The sequence below is a fragment of the Catharus ustulatus genome, chromosome Z (assembly GCF_009819885.2).
Source record: "Catharus ustulatus isolate bCatUst1 chromosome Z, bCatUst1.pri.v2, whole genome shotgun sequence".
In the NCBI taxonomy this organism is placed as follows: Eukaryota; Metazoa; Chordata; class Aves; order Passeriformes; family Turdidae; genus Catharus; species Catharus ustulatus.
The window spans coordinates 48,849,502-48,865,845 of NC_046262.2; the positions used below are offsets into that span (position 1 = coordinate 48,849,502).

At 43.7% G+C, this 16,344-nt stretch overlaps 1 protein-coding gene across 5 annotated transcripts in view; it reads right to left on the reverse strand.

Annotated features, from left to right (window-relative positions):
- The window catches only part of MAMDC2 (MAM domain containing 2), a 101,659-nt gene that overhangs the window by 44,156 nt on the left and 41,159 nt on the right, over positions 1-16,344 (reverse strand). The window lies entirely within an intron of this gene.

Sequence of the window (16,344 nt, forward strand, 5' to 3'; positions counted from 1 at the left end):
AGAACTCTGCAGTTGTGCTCATCCAAGAGGTATCAATGGACATCTCTGGGAATAGAGAGACAATCATTTCCTTATTAAATGTTAATGAGAGATTAGACAAGCTGGACAACCATTATTTTGGATGCAAATTTCATACACAGGCTGATTGACTCTCAGGAGTAAAAAGGTGTAGGAACGTCTTTTCCAGCCTCTGCTCCAAGCTACAGACTCAAATAGCATCAGCAGCTGCTTCACAACACAGACAAACAAGAGACATTTGCCGTGAAACATGGTGTAATGCTGCCTTCTGACATGGTCCCCAGCCTGTGAAGCAGGAGAGAGACCCATTTGCAGAGCACACAGAGAAGGAAACTCCCAGAGCTGTTGCTCCTCCACACCTCAAAAGCTGAGAGTAAACTAGGTCACAAGAGTAGATGCTTGCCAAGTTTTATCTTGGAAAACAAGGGAAACATTTATAACCATTGGGAACTCGGGAAAAACAAAAAAAGACAACTTTTCAATGAAGGATACTGAAATAACCCAAAGTACTGAGTCAGTATTCCTATAGCTGCAGTGCTCTGAGAAAGGAAAGAAAGCCAGAGCTCACATACCAGTCTGCAAAAGCCTGGTCTCCAAAGTTACCAAGAAGCTGACAGAAGAAACAATCATCTAAGGCAAAAAATCTTCTCATTCTGTATTTAGGAAAATGTAATGACGCAAGAATGCTGCAAAGGACTTTGCTATGTATATTTTACTTTTTCCATTTTAAAAAAATTACAAGGGAGAGGTCAATAAAATATATCGTGTAAATACGTAACTAAATTTTCTGAAAGATTCTGTAAGATTCATGGAAGTTCCCGGTCAAAAGGAATGACAAAAGTCAGAGGCCTGCAAAAGCTTACCAAGTTTTTTTAGTATATTACACCCTTGGCAAGGAAATCAGTATGTTTGTCCCTGACCTCCTATATAAACACACAGCAGTGGGTTTTGGTTAAAGGGGTAGGGTAAAAGAGAAGAGGGGGACAGATGTTAATTAAAGAGGGAGACAGAGAGAGAGAAAAGAAAAAGAAAGAAAGCAAGCAAAAGAGAAGTCTTGGCTCTAGTATTGAACCAGCTGGGGTGTCCAGGGTCCTGGAAGCACCCAAGCACCTGGGCTTTGTGGAGTTACCTTTCTACAGGTATCCCTGCCATGAAGATAGGTTTCTTGCCTTCAGTGCATCCTTTTAGACTATTAAGGAAATAGTTCACAGGGCTTCAGTGGTTTTTGGTGGTCTTGATTTCCTCCTGCAGTCCATAGCCATTTCTTGGCCTCAATTCTGTGCCTGCACTGTACTGTGTTGTGCTTATCATCACATTATTATTATTAAATATTATGCAATTGTGCAATAAGCTGGTGAGATAGGAGAATAAAGCCGTAGTTATAGAGTACAGTAATTTCACGAATACAAGCCACACTGTTTTGACCAAAATTTTGGTCTCATACCGTGAAAGCGGCTAATATTCAGGTGCGGCCAATATGTGAATAATTTTCTGACATTTTCAACCCTGGGAGTGCAAACCAAGTCAGTCAGTGCAAACTGCAAAGTCGAGCTCCTGCCAGTAAAACCCTACATTTATGTGGTTGTTACAAATTGATACTCTGTTGCGCAGCGGGTGGAGCTGCTCTGTGCAGGCAGCACAGGGGGTGGGGAAGGCAGGGCAGCTCCCTCCTGCTGGCCCCGCGGCTCGGGGGAAGCAGGGACAGCTCTCTCCGCTTGGCCCCACGGCTCGGAGGAGGAAGGGGCAGCTCTCTCCTGCTTGTCCCCACGGTTCAGAGGAGGCAGGGGCAGCTCTTTTCTGCTGGCCCCGCGGCTCGGGGGAAGCAGGGACAGCTCTCTCCTGCTTGTCCCCGCGGCTCGAGGGGGGGCAGGGACAGCTCTCTAGGTTTGGCCCTGCGGTTCGGGGGAGGCAGGGACAGCTTTCTCCGCTTGGCCCCACGGCTCGGGGAAAGCAGGGGCAGCTCTCTCTGCTTGGCCCTGCGGCTCGGGGGGCTCCCGTCCGTGCCGCCGCCGCAGGAGCAGGCAGGCTCCATCCCCGGCTACCATGGCCGCCGCAGGTGCTGGAGGGCTCTGTGCCCCCCCTGCCACCGTGGGGCAGCGCCGGGCCGTGGTGACCGAGCCCAGTGGTGGCGCCAGCCAGCCCCGAGCGGCCCCGCTGAGCGGCAGCACTGAGCTGGGCCACCCAGCCCTGTCGGCAGCCCCGAGCCCTGATGGCCCGAGCCGAGCCAGTAAAGCCCGCCCTGCCGCGATTCTGTTACTAATTGGCAACTTTGTTGCACGTGGGTCCTCGCTGCGAAGACAGAGCGGCTTATACTCGGGTGAGGCTTATTTATGGACAAAAACCAAAATGTTTGCCGACACCCAGCCATGCGGCTTATACTCAGTGCGGCTTGTATTCATGAATTTACTGTAGTTCATTAGAGTTGTTGTTTAAAAAACATTAACTAATTGCTTAAAATAAAAATATGTCATAACTGGAGAAAAGAGCAAAATCAATTAATTGCAGTATTACCTATATAATCAGTTTGATTGTAATCTGACCAGGGAATAATTTAATGCAGAATAAAAGTTTGGAACTGAACAACCCATCTTATGCTCATTTCTGATGCTCACTGAAGTTGTTACAGTCCTGATCCATTCTCCCTCACATCTTATGTCCTTTTGGTTGTGGATGCCTGTAGACTGTTGCAGACACAAGACTTTTGTATTAGCTAGAGATGATGGGCAGCAGAAGTGGTTGACAGTGGACTGACAGACGACTCAATATTTCATAATTTTTATAGTTCTCTCAGCTTTCTGGAGAAAAGTTAATTGATTGTTTGGCACTATACTGCTATAAAAAGTTGGAAGAGATAAAGTGATTGGAAAGCAGAGGCATGGCTCCTGGGTAAATTTTGAAATTCCATGCTCTGTATCAATTCCTCTTTGACCTGTCTGGTCTACCTATCTAATGCATTCACAGCTTTAGACAATCTACCACTCCTTAACTCTCATCCATGCCTTTGCAGGGCTGTTTCCTGTCATCTTCAGGTACCTCAGGGGACAAGAGTGACCACAGGAACACCAATGGAAGCTCTGCAGCAGATTCCCTGGGCACACCATGCAACCTCCTCACTGACTTGTGCTAAAATGCATAGGCCCCCTGGCCAGAGGGCCTGCAAACATCTCTCCCAAAAGACCTTAGAGGCTGCCTTCTTCCATCAGGTTAGAGCAAAACGTTCCTTTGAGGCCCCTTCTATCTGCCACCCTTCCCTGCCAGGGGGTACACTGCAGCACCAAAGAGCTCATACATTCACTGTGCAAAATCAGATGGTTCAACCACTGAATTACATCTTATGAGGGTGATTCAGCTAGTGCAGATGTCCAGCAGGCAACAATTCCCTTCTCCAGCAAGTTTCAAAGATAAAGTAGGTTTTTTTGTCTTTTCATAGAGTTGTTAAAATATTTTCAGGCTGTGGACTTCTGTTGACACTTCTTACTGCTCTGGGCTTCAACTTTCTGTCTCTCTCAGTGGACTAAGCTGCAGGTCAACCATACGCATAGTAATGAAACTCCCTTCTAGATGCATAACTAACAGGAAACACAAAATGGGTTCTCTCAAAAAAAACCCAGCACCAAATCTAAGCAACCATGAAAAGAGAACTTTTTAACTAATAGAAAAATATCTATCTGACCCAGCACAGGAAAAGATTCTCATTCCTATGTTAGTAAGGGAAGATTGATTATGTAACCCTGTTTTTGGCTTCAACACCCATCAGCTGTGAATTTATATTCACTTTATATTCACTCCAAATTTATATAAAAACAAACACTGATTACAGCTCTCTGGTTTTTACCTACATGTGGTAGTCCAAACTACACATACCACTCATCTTATTTCCATATAAGACAACTTCACTGTGCAACGTTCTCTCTTCTTTTTCAAACAAACTACAGTTACTGCCCTAATAACTCTCCACTTTGACACTCAGTTTAAAATAACAACTAGAAGTGGCTATATTTAGAGAACAATCTGGTAATGGTATAAAGCCTCTCATGTTTCCACTCAAGCACACAAGCATATCCTTAGCCAGGGAAGAACTCTCTCTGCGCAAAGTCTTGTAAAAATTTGAGTGCAAAGCAATGACTGTATAGGAACTAGGAAAGATTCATTCCTTTGAATTCCTCCTGCTTGTTAGTGAACTTCAACTAAGCTTCTACAAAGCACAGCTTAGATTAGCACTGCCTAGCTATATGGATGCATATATAAAATGTCAAAGGTCACTCTACTTGAAACGCTATAAAACAACATCTTAAAATGAAGATTCCTATGGCTACATGTAAATTTTCCAAGCTATCTATGAAGATGTCAATACCCGACAGTAAGCACTGTGAAGCTCAGTATTAAGCTGCAGATGCAAACATTAAGCAAACCTGTATATTGACACAGACTAGAAAACACACTTTATTCTGCATAGTGTCAGATTTTATCATTGCTTGTGCCCAGATTATCATGTCTCTAAGGCCTACTTCTAAGGGATTAAAAGATCTAGTATATCCAGTTTTCTTTCAAAAATTATTGCTGCCACATTTGTTACACTTCTGAAATCCAGGTGCCAGGATAGCTGCTTTTGCAGTTTGCGTATGGGTATCTCTGTGTACACTAGTACTCAAGGCACACTTTACTTTCTTTAAGAACTCAGGAATTTACACAATCAAAAAAGTGGAAAAGCATACCCAAATTTGTTCACAGCTAGGGGAGTAAGCCATAGTTTAAAGCCAGAGCAATACTAAAAGTTCCTCATTTTTTTGCAGTCTGTATTGAATAAATGTTCTGAACCGAAGTTAAGGATGACACCAAACTGTCAGGCTCTACAATGGGAAATTTACTACAGAGTAGAGGCAAAGCATAACAATGTCAGAACTCCGGTTCTGCTACGGATTCTCACTGCTGCTCTACTGTAATCATACAGGACTAAACTGACTATCACCTGACACTTGGGTACACCAATATGATTTTCTGGGGATTAAAAAATATCTCAGGAAGATTATGAAGCACGAAGAAATGTGTCACCAGGTACCTGGTCTGCTGGCTCCAGCTCCTACCTAGGGCTTGTAAATGATTGTGATTGCTTGCCACAAGTGTTTACATGTCTAAGGCAGGGAGTAAAACCTGCTGTACACTCAGGGGAAGGAGAGAACGGATTTGCTAGGAGCAGACAACAGCAATAAATACTGATAATAAACTGCAGGTCAGCTTGAGGATACATGGCTTGGGAGAATTAAGGACTCTGTTCCCAAACAGATGCAAGAGAGAGAGCACAGACATCTACATCTGTTTCATCACTTGCCTGAACCTATTCTGATGAGCTGAGAGCAACTCAGAGTCAATATCCATTCATTCATCTGCTTCCCTGCTGGCTCCAGTAACAGTGATGCCAATTACCATCAACTCTCTCATATGGCCTAAAATGAACTCAATTCACTTTGGCCAAACAGCTGCAAAACTGTGGTCTCAGTCAAGGAGGTTCATGCGCAGAATGATCTGCCAAAAGTGATTAGATGCAGCACAACTACCTCACTAAAACTTCCTCAGGATAACAACCATGTCTAAAAAAGAACACACCAAAGACAGGCTTTCAAAGGGAAATTACTAAAAACGTAGAAAATTATAAGGACCAGATCCTGCCACAAAATGCATCAGAGTGCTCTACACTTTAACCTATCTGCTTCCATAAGCCATAAGCATTAGAAACATTAGCTACATGACACTCAAGCTCCAATGATACTAGTAAGTAGCAAGTTCTCCATATCCTGCTTACAACTGAAAGATCATCCATCTGACAGTATCTACAAGAAACTCATTTATTGTCTTGTAGAGGGTGCAGAGATTTAATATATACATACATATAAATGGACCAGGCATCTACACATGATATGTGACTATTCTGTTTCTTTAAAAGGAACTAGAAATTCTTATGTTCTTCCACTGTGCATGAAGATTTCTCTGAAAGACCACTGCAGTAGGGCTTTTTTAATTTTCAGACAAAAATGCAAAGATATCACAGAATCACAGAATATTTGAGGTTGGAAGGCACCTCAGAAATCATCTGTTCTGACCCTCCTGCTCAAGCAGGGCCACCTACAGCCAGTGGCTAAGGACCATGTGCAGAGTACTTTTTAAAATCTGCAGGGATAGAGACTCCACAGCCTCCCATCTGCCCTCGCAGTAAAAAAGTGCTTCCTAATGTTCAGAGGGAACATTCTATGCTGCAGTGTGTGCCATTGCCTCTGCTCCTGTCACCGGGTACTACTGGAAAGAGCCTGGCTGTGTCCCCTTTGCACTCTCCTTTCAGGTCCTTCTATTTCTTTATAATAAATACTTCCCCCCCAAGCCTTCTTTTCACCAGACCAAACAGTCCCAGCCCTTGCAGACTTTTCTCAAAGGAGAAATGTTCCACTCCTTTAATCATCTTCACAATCCTTCATTGGGCTGTCTCCAGTATATCCATCTCTATCTTGTACTTCTCAAGTCGTGTTTGTGGTAATTTGTGAAAAGCAAGAAACTATGTTCCAGGCTGGAATAACCACTGTTTAGCAAATGTGAAAGAGGTCTGTGAAGGGAGTGACATTTTCATTGCCAGATCTACAAATGAATTACTAAGTACAGTAATTTCACGAATACAAGCCGCACCAATTTGACCAAAATTTTGGTGGAAACCCGGAAGTGCGGCTAATATTCCGGGGCGGCTAATCTATTAACAAAATTCTAAAAGCTGCCAACACGGAAGTGAGAGCCCGCGGCAGCCCCAAGCCAAGCTGGAGCCCGGCCGGCCCCGGCAGAGGTGGGAAAGCCTGGCAGAGGCGGGGCCAGCAGTGTGGGGGCGGGCGGCAGAGCCTGAGCCAGCAGGGCGGGGCAGGGGGGCGGCAGAGCCTGAGCCAGCAGGGCGGGGGAGCCCGGGAGAACTGGGGCTAGCAGTGCAGGGGAGCATGGCAGAAGCAGGAAGGCCGGCGGGTGGGGCTGCCTGGCAGCGGGGGAAGCCCAGCATAATCGGGGCCAGCAGCGTGGGGGAGCCCGGCGGTGCGGGGGCCTGCAGTGCTGGCCAGGGCGAGGAAACGCGGCGGCGGTGCAGACGGGAGGGGGCGGCCGGCGAGCCTGGTGGCGGCGGCGGCAGCCCTGCCGGCGGGGCGAGCGAAAGCGGCGCTCGCGAAAGCGCCGCCCGGCGAGCGAAAACGCCGCCGCGAGCCGCGAACCGCGAGCCGCGAAAGCGCCGCCGCGAGCCGCGAACCGCGAGCCGCGAGCCGCGAGCCGCGAGCCGCGAACCGCGAGCCGCGAAAGCGCCGCCGCGAGCCGCGAACCGCGAGCCGCGAGCCGCGAGCCGCGAACCGCGAGCCGCGAGCCGCGAGCCGCGAACCGCGAGCCGCGAACCGCGAGCCGCGAACCGCGAACCGCGAGCCGCGAACCGCGAGCCGCGAAAGCGCCGCCGCGAACCGCGAGCCGCGAGCCGCGAGCTGCGAGCCGCGAGCCGCGAACCGCGAGCCGCGAGCCGCGAGCCGCGAGCCGCGAACCGCGAGCCGCGAGCCGCGAGCCGCAAACCGCGAGCCGCGAGCCGCGAGCCGCGAGCCGCGAACCGCGAGCCGCGAGCCGCGAGCCGCGAGCCGCAAACCGCGAGCCGCGAGCCGCGAAAGCGCCGCCGCGAGCCGCGAGCCGCGAGCCGCGAGCCGCGAGCCGCGAGCCGCGAGCCGCGAAAGCGCCGCCGCGAGCCGCGAACCGCGAGCCGCGAAAGCGCCGCGGGGCGGGCGCGGCGCGGGGCGGGCGCGGCGCCCGCGAGGCGCGGCGCGGGGCGAGCGAAAGCGGCAGCGGGGCGGACGGCGAGCCCGGCGGCGGCAGCCCTGCCAGCCGGGCGAGCGAACGCGGCAGCGGGGCGGTGCTGACGGGAGAGGGGGGCCAGCGAGCCCGGCGGCGGCGGCAGCACCACCCGGCCAGCCCCGCCGAGCCGTGGCGCTGAGCTGGGCCACCCGGCCCCGTCGGCAACCATGAGCGGGCCGAGCCTGCCTGGCCCCGCCCCGAGCCAGTAAAGCCCGCTATGCCGCGATCCTGTTACTAATTGGCCAATTTGTGAAAGCTGCGCACGGATTCTCGCGACGAACGAAAGTGCGGCTAATATTCGGGGTGCGGCTTATCTATTGACAAAGACAGCAACATTGTCGAGGCACCGGGGGTGCGGCTTATAATCCGTGCGGCTTGTATTCGTGAAACTACTGTACACTGGACAATTAAGGTTCCCCATCTATGTATCAGCTGAGGATTTCCACTGCAAGTGGAAAGTGCTTTGTGGAACACTTAGAATTTTACTGGGGAGAAGTGTTTACAGAGTAAATCTAATTTTATTTAGTGTATTAGAACATGATCTTTAATGTCATTATTAGAAACAGGGAAATCTGCTTATTCACAGATCAGGTATGATTGTCTGTCTTCCTCGCCTTCCAGGCATAACACCTTGCCACAAATGCATTAGCATTTTCCTAAACTCCACTGTTGTGCAGAAACCTGCTCCAATTTTTTTGAACCACGAGGGATAGACAAGGCAATAGCCTCACACTATTGATCAATTGTTAGTGGTGTAACATTCAAAAAGTAAGAGAATCTGAAAGATGGAGAATTCCTTCCTTCAATAGCTTTGTATCTCACTACAGTTCTGTATAGTACAGCCGCAACCTGCCCTACCATTTCTGTAGTTCTTTATGCATTTTCAATAGCAAATACACTTTGTGGGCCAGGAAATTTGAAGAAACTTGGCACATCACAACAGTGAATCTTTAAATATTTTAACGGTCTGCTAATTGAAAACTGTGAAGACTGTGTTTCCTAAAAGACTTTGGCTAATGTTTCAAATGGAGATCTAATTACCATGATTCATGGTTATTTTCATACTAGATTTACAAGGTTTTCAGAATAGATCGAAGTGCTAGTAACATGTAGCACATACTTTATCAGAGAATATATCTATTTAAAACAGCATTCAAAGTACACCAACACAATTACTCACAATTGTGGAGCAGTCTCAAATACTGATCTTCAGCCACATTTGGCAAAGGAAAATGTGTTGTAGGAAAGTGTAGAAGACACTCTGTTAATCAAGGACCACTATATTATTACATAAAATTGTAGAATCTTTGGCTTGATTATGAGGTGAAGAAGGACTACAATAATCACACTTTAATCTCTGGCTGTCTAGAGACACAGTGAAGGATGGGGCAAAAGAGGCTCACTCTTTTCAATGGGAGCAACAAAATTCTCCAAATTATATAAAGCATTCTAAGCTGTCAAAGCATTATATAAAATTACATGGATGACCGTGGCCTTTCACCTAGCCTTCTGTAGCATAACTGCTAAAAACTATTATTAAGACAATAAAAACTCAAACATTAGAGGAAAATCTCTCTGATTTTTAAAGTATACTTTCTTGAGATGCAACCATAGCAGATTTGGCCCTATTTGGTAAATTTAATCAGTCAAGCAATTACAGCTTTTCTTGTACTTCTCTTGCACACAGTGGCTGGGGACAAAACATCTCAGAAGGTAATGCAATGGGAGAACTCCAAAAAAAGCTAACAAAGCCAACTAGATGTAACTTGTTTGGACTTACTCTTCCAATAAGTTTCCAAATATTTCCACTCAATAGTATCCTATATAATAAGATCATTAGGGCATTTTCAGGTCGATTCTATTAAAGTTTTGAACAGTCTGTACCATGTGCAATGTGAACAGGTCTTCTTTACTAGTAGAAATGTTTCTGGAGTGTCTGTGATCATCCTTCCAGCATAAATGCAATCTTACTTTTCCTCACTACAGATCTTGATTCACATTGGATCTTGACCAAAATTTATGGTGAAAATTTCTTCCCTTCACTCCAAAAAAATGAACTGGCAAATTATTGGCTTTCCTCTTCATTTTTCAGATGATTATGGACATACTGTAATAGTTGCAACAACCATAAAGTACTGCCTGACACATTTACTGATAAAAAACTCATGCCATACTGCATCTTGAAATTCCTGAAAGAAACTTAACTTTAGTTCATTTGCATCTTTCATTCTTTTTGAGAAAGCTGAAAATACTTCTAGCAGTTTTCAGCAAGTAATTTGCATTTCTGTACTTCAATTTTTTGCAAACTTCAACAATATCTGAAAGGCCAAGGGTTACATGCGAGTGGTTTTTTTTGACTGGGTTTATTTCACCTCCATCACAACTCCCAGATACTCTTTTGCTGTCCTACAGTTCTTTCTTCTTCTATTTTTTAAATTCAATTGGTAAAATTATCTATTTTCAGGTTTTTTCATGCAAAACAAAGTCCAGCCTGTTGTCAGAAGTGCAAGGTATATTCAGTTAACAAGAATTTTCTAAGAGTAATCCTTCCTTTCTTGTGGCCAAATTCCACGGCTCAGTGTAAAGCACTCTAAAGCAGTTGTTGATTCTATAAGCACTGAATCAGTAACAGCTGTATGTGAAAATATACTTATGAGAATGTTACTATTCTGTGGAGAAGAGGAATGCTTTGAACCTCATCTCTCATACAGTGACTCACTGACAACAATTCAGGCTTTGTTTGTTCCTCTGCTGCAAATGGAAATGCCAGACTTATCACAAGTGTCATCATGCATAGGCAACTGCTGCTGGACCTCTTGATGGACATATAGTGCTCTTGGCTGTCTGGTTTTTTTGCACAAAACTTGCCTCTGAAGATGGGGAAAAAATATTCTAATAACTGTAATGTGGGCATACTTCAATAAAAATGCTATTACCCTGGGCAACTAAAAAGTAAGATTTCATACTGAGATCAGCAAGACAAGGGATAGGTTGGAGCAAGATGGAATGCTCCTCACACATGGTACTACTATTAATCTGCCAGTGACAGCCTGAACAGGAAAATAGTAGTTGCTAAGAAATGAGTTGCTAACTCAAGAGTGGTGGCTGAGTAGCCAAAGTTGAGTGTACAAGAGAAATGGCACCAGAAGTAAAGGAAAACAAGAACATGAGATTCTAAGTGTGAAAGAAGTGTGTGAGTTAGTCTTTCTTTCACCCTCCTCAGGAAAGACAGTTGTCACTCCAAAGTAAGTTACTTTGGCCAGGAACACCAACATTTTAATTATCAGGTCAAGGTAAAACAGACCATGTGCCAATCTAAGGGCTTCTGCCCTCTATCGATACAACAGCACTTGGTGCAGAGATGCCCTGGCTTTCCTGGTTTGGACATCCCAAACCAATTAGCTCCTGTGGCAGGGTGAATTTATCAGCTGAGAATTTGCCAGTAAACAAGCACTGGGGGTATGCCCAGCCTGGATCTGCTGCAGCTAGGTGCAAGCTGGTGCAAATCTCCTTGACTCCCAAGTACACAGTGATCTCCCAACAAACATGTGAGACCACTTGTCTCAGCTCAAGAATTGTACATAGTACATAGTAATGTTACAACCTTTTTTAAAATTTTTCAATTATGTACTTCCCGAAGTACAGGGAAGTACTATAGATAGATGGAAAGAAAACTAAGACTTCAAATGTGCTAATTTATTTGCCAGTAGGTTTGTAACAGAACATGACAGAGCACACATCAGACATGAACTGTGTTTGCTGTGCCACAAAATCTAGGATTGCCAATTATCACCTGCTTCATTACTCTGCATATTACAACCACATTATGTGACATTCAAGATCAGAGAGCTCAGATCAAAAGAGGTCAATTTTAAGTCATATAGTACAGCTGTAAATACAAGCTATTTAAATGGTATGCAGGCAATGTTTAGATTCGAGATTCCTTATGTTGCTGCTCTCACGCCTGACTTATCTGATAGCCTGCAATAGCTGTCCTGTCCCTTGAAATAATTCTCCATATATTTTTAAGTGTAGCTATGTGATAAATACATTCCAAAAGACAAACTTCAGATTCCTGAAACTGTTATTTGTGGTGTGGCTTGCTCACCAGCTTTCCATAAATTGTTACCTGATGGATGCCTGTTTGGAGTGGATCACAGGAACACTATCTTGGAATAATGCAGTAAAAATAGGCATATGCCTTAAGAATAAGAAAATAAGGTCATATTTGTATGTAATTTAATCTATTACATCACTCTTCTGAGTGAAATCAATCTCTTGTCCTTCAAGATACTACAGAAAGAGAAAACATTATTAGACCCCTGAAACGTGTGCTATTAAAATGTATCCTTGGTGATATGAGATGTGAAGAAATACACACTTCCAGAATTTTTGAAGGAAAGCAACACTCACAAAAATATGCATTTGAAGGTGTCAATTACCCCATGAGAGCCAGGTGCATACAGCTGTATCAACTATCAGTTATAGCTTCAGTGTTTCAGTGCCACAAAATTCATTAGGCAGTGTATGGGTACATTAAACAATGATCACTTGCTTTTTAGAGCACACTGTTAATATAAACAATTGCCTTTCCTATAGGTTGCTGTCATAACAGACAAGTTTCTTATCTAGTGCTTAAATCCAGGCAAGCAGATGTAGCATAGCAAACTCCATTAGGACAGATTTAAGCTGACAGTCAAAATGCAGATTATTTTTAGCACTATTAAACGAGTCTCTGTTAGAATGAGGAGCAATGGAAAACAAAACATACCCACAGTTCACACAAAGGCTGTACAGATATTCTAAGCAAAAATGTAAACATTGCCCACAGTCACAGAAAAGGCATGCCATAGCTATTGTGTCTAATGAAATTTATCTCTAATAATGTTGCGAGCAGGATGTTCTTACCATCAGGTTATGGACAGCTCTGTGCTGAACGTGGCTAAGAGGAATGCAAAAAATGCCCAAACCTAACACTTTAGAATAGCTACAATTGACCTGAGGCTCTTTTTCTTACTGCTGTTGTAAGTGGGTCTGCATGGTTTTATTTATTACTCTGCTCAGGATTACTGCCTATCACACACAGCATCTTCCTTTGTTTCAAAGACCATTGTGCATTTGCAAAGCATGTCTGTCCTCGAAAATAACTGTGCAGTTTGGTTAAAGAAAATCTCAAGATCATTTGATTAATCTTACCCTACACAGTTTGACAGTATGTATTAGAATTAACTGGTATTTCCCTTGCCCACACATATGCTACTGATAAAGAAGTGAAATCTTGTGGAAATCAGCCACTATGCATCTGCAAAGCTTTATGCCCCAAAACAACTGGACATGAACTTATACTCTGTACACTTGTAAGTGTTAGTAGAACTAACAGGGTATACAAACATCTCAACTACCTCTAACTACTATAGTAGTGATGAATATAGATATGATTTCTAAATTTCCTATCCATTGGTTGAGTCCAAGAGTTTAATCTTTGTCTTATCTTCTGAATTTAAAGATAAATTATCTGTTCAGAGGCATCATGACTGCAAGAACATTTCTCAGGGCATGCCTACACCACTTACGATGGACCATTTCATGACACCAATGAAAATGGTGTCATGTCCCCTCTGCTTACTTACAGGAGAAATTCACATAAAGCTTTCAGACCTTATCACTGGTAACATACAAACTAATCTGTTGCTCATTTCAGAACCAGGATTATATTATGATGATCTCTTCCTGAGCAACAACTTTACTGTGTTTCTTGTGCAGCTGGTATTCTACAAACACATGAAGCACACCATGTTGCATGGAATTTCCCATGCTACGCTGAGAGCAGAACTGGCTCCTTAGGGAGCATGCTGCCTTAAGCCTGATGCTGTACTTACCCAGCCTGGGCCATGACCTCAGTTGGGTGTGCTTCCCAGCCACAACAAGGGTCACTAGAAATTTATATCCACAGCTTTTTCTGTATGTCACATTTTTCCTTGCATGGTGTGTGTCTGCTAAAATCATTATAGCTCTAAATGCCAAATACCAAGCTAGCCAGTGACTGAAAAAACTGGCAGTTAAAAAAAAGCACCTTGATGTGCTTCAATGTCTTGTTCCTGAATCCAGAGTCATATGAAAGGGCTTGAGGAGGGTTTCACTGAAGCAGAGGTTTCATGGGAGCACAGGTCGACTGGACAGATGCCTGAATTGTTTCTCGTGTAGCTGTTCCTACAAACAGCCACTTCACTAAGGCCTGATTTGCCAGTCTTGAGTAAAGCACCTAGGAGTGAAACAGCTTTCCTTTGTAACATTGAGTATTTTCTTCTGATTTGCACTTGATTAAAATGGGCCCTAAAATGCCAGTTACAGGTATCAAAATTTAGATAAAAGAAAATACAAATATTTTCAATTATGAAAATTTTAAAGTTAAACAAAAAAAAAAATCTTGTGTGCTGAAACTACCAAAACACTAAAGAGAAGCCAGAAACATTCAAAACAGCAGCTGAAGCTTAGAAATATATACATTAAAGTGAGACTTTGTAGCTGTAAACAAAAGCAAAATTTATTCTCACACTTCCTTTCTGTGTGCCTGGCCCATCAGAAGGTACTGGCTTCCTTGGCAACCAAGCAAATTACTTTCAAGTATGGAGTGGAAATTTCTGGGCATGGTTTTAGTTGTATTTACATCACCTTGACAGTTTGGCACAAGACTACACTACTGAGAGACTTGTAAGATGCAAGAACTTGCACTGCAAGTCAGATAATCCCTGTGAAAGACCCACTGAATGTAATTCTATACCACTAATAACATATTAAAATAATAAAGCAACTTTGAAGCAATGCAAGGGGAAGTGGAACAATTCAAAGCTAAGATGTCTCTCCCTTTCTTGACTTCCTCTGTTGTCCCAGTAAATTACCACATGTACATATGCTGACCAGCAAATACCAGGACACAGTGCTGCCAAAAGGGGCATGGTTTTGTAAGACAAAAGAATGAAAGAGCATCTAAGGAAGACTAACTTTGCACACCTGCTGTGTAGATTTGAACGAATTATATTCAGTTAGATTTTGCTGTGATTCTATGAATGTATTTCTGAGGAGACTCATATACTACCTAGTGTGCCAAATGTTTGCAGAGAATGTCTTGCTATGACCAAATTACAGACTGCAGAAAAATTGTTCATAATGGAAATGCTGACAGAACTATGCCTATTACAAGAGCTGGTATACCACACATCCTCCCAGAGTGTAACAGTTCAATGAAGTATCTCTGAAAATGAGATGTGCAATAACAGAAGCTGTGCAGCCACTGGTATGTTTGTTTATACAGAACGATCAAACTACAGTAACAAAAATTGTGTTCTGTGCACCAAAAAAAGTAGGCTGCTGCTGATCCAAACCGCTGGTCACACATCCTTATATCTTGAAGCACTGTAGTGTGGATGTGCATAGCATGATACACACCCATTTCTGGAGGTTTTGTTCCCAGCAGCTCACAGTCCCTTGGAGCTGAATCAATACCACTACCATGTGGCTCCCTGTAAGTCACAAGGAGGAAGTAAGTGCTGCTTTGCAGACATATGGACTAAGAGGGCATGGTGCTAGGAGGCACAGCTGGGACAGCAAAGATGGTTATTTAATTTCCACTAGCACCTTCAAAAATACAAAAAAATCTACGTATATATAAATAAATAAATAAACTGAGAAATACATATCAAATAAATAAGAGAAAAAGCAAGTATTTCAATTATGGCATCCTTATTGGCTTTTTTAGTTAGGGTTTTTTGTACATTCTCAAAGCCTTCTGACTATCTAAAAAGTAACAATGAAAGTGACTTATTTTGTATAGGTGAGAACTGGGTACAAATCGCAGGGGGAAATAATTTTTCTCAACTGAGAGACAAGTGGAATATCAAACTGGACCAACTCGTTTTGAATGGAGCACTGACTGACAGGTTCTGAGGGGGTGTCTATCTCTTTGTATCTGCACTCACCTCATCATTATTACTGACACCTGTTTTTGGGCTTAAAAACTTCAAAAACACATAGTCCCTTTTTCTGTGTGAGCTTAGCTTTCACTTCATGAATGACAATTTGGTGAACACATAATCAAAATTAAATTATTTTACTACCCAATTACATGCTGTGCATATTTTCGTTTGGTCTTTTCTTCACATAGATTCTGTCAAAAATTGGAGGCCACACTGAAGACTTACCAAGAAGTAGTTACAGTTGTGTGGAAACTCTGTACAGTGACTGGATTTTGTTCTCCTTTCAATAGCATTAAGTCTTGTAAAGCCTAATACAACTTACTGAAAGACTTGACTTTCTCTGTTGGAGGTACTATAAAATGGAGAAAAGTCTTAATTGAATTGAATCTTTAGTCTTGCTAAAGATTGCCTCCTGTCCTAGAAATGCGTCCACTTTTAGAGTAGAACTCAAAATATATTTAGAAAAACAAAAAATTCGGCTTAATAGGAACGTGACAGGTATGTC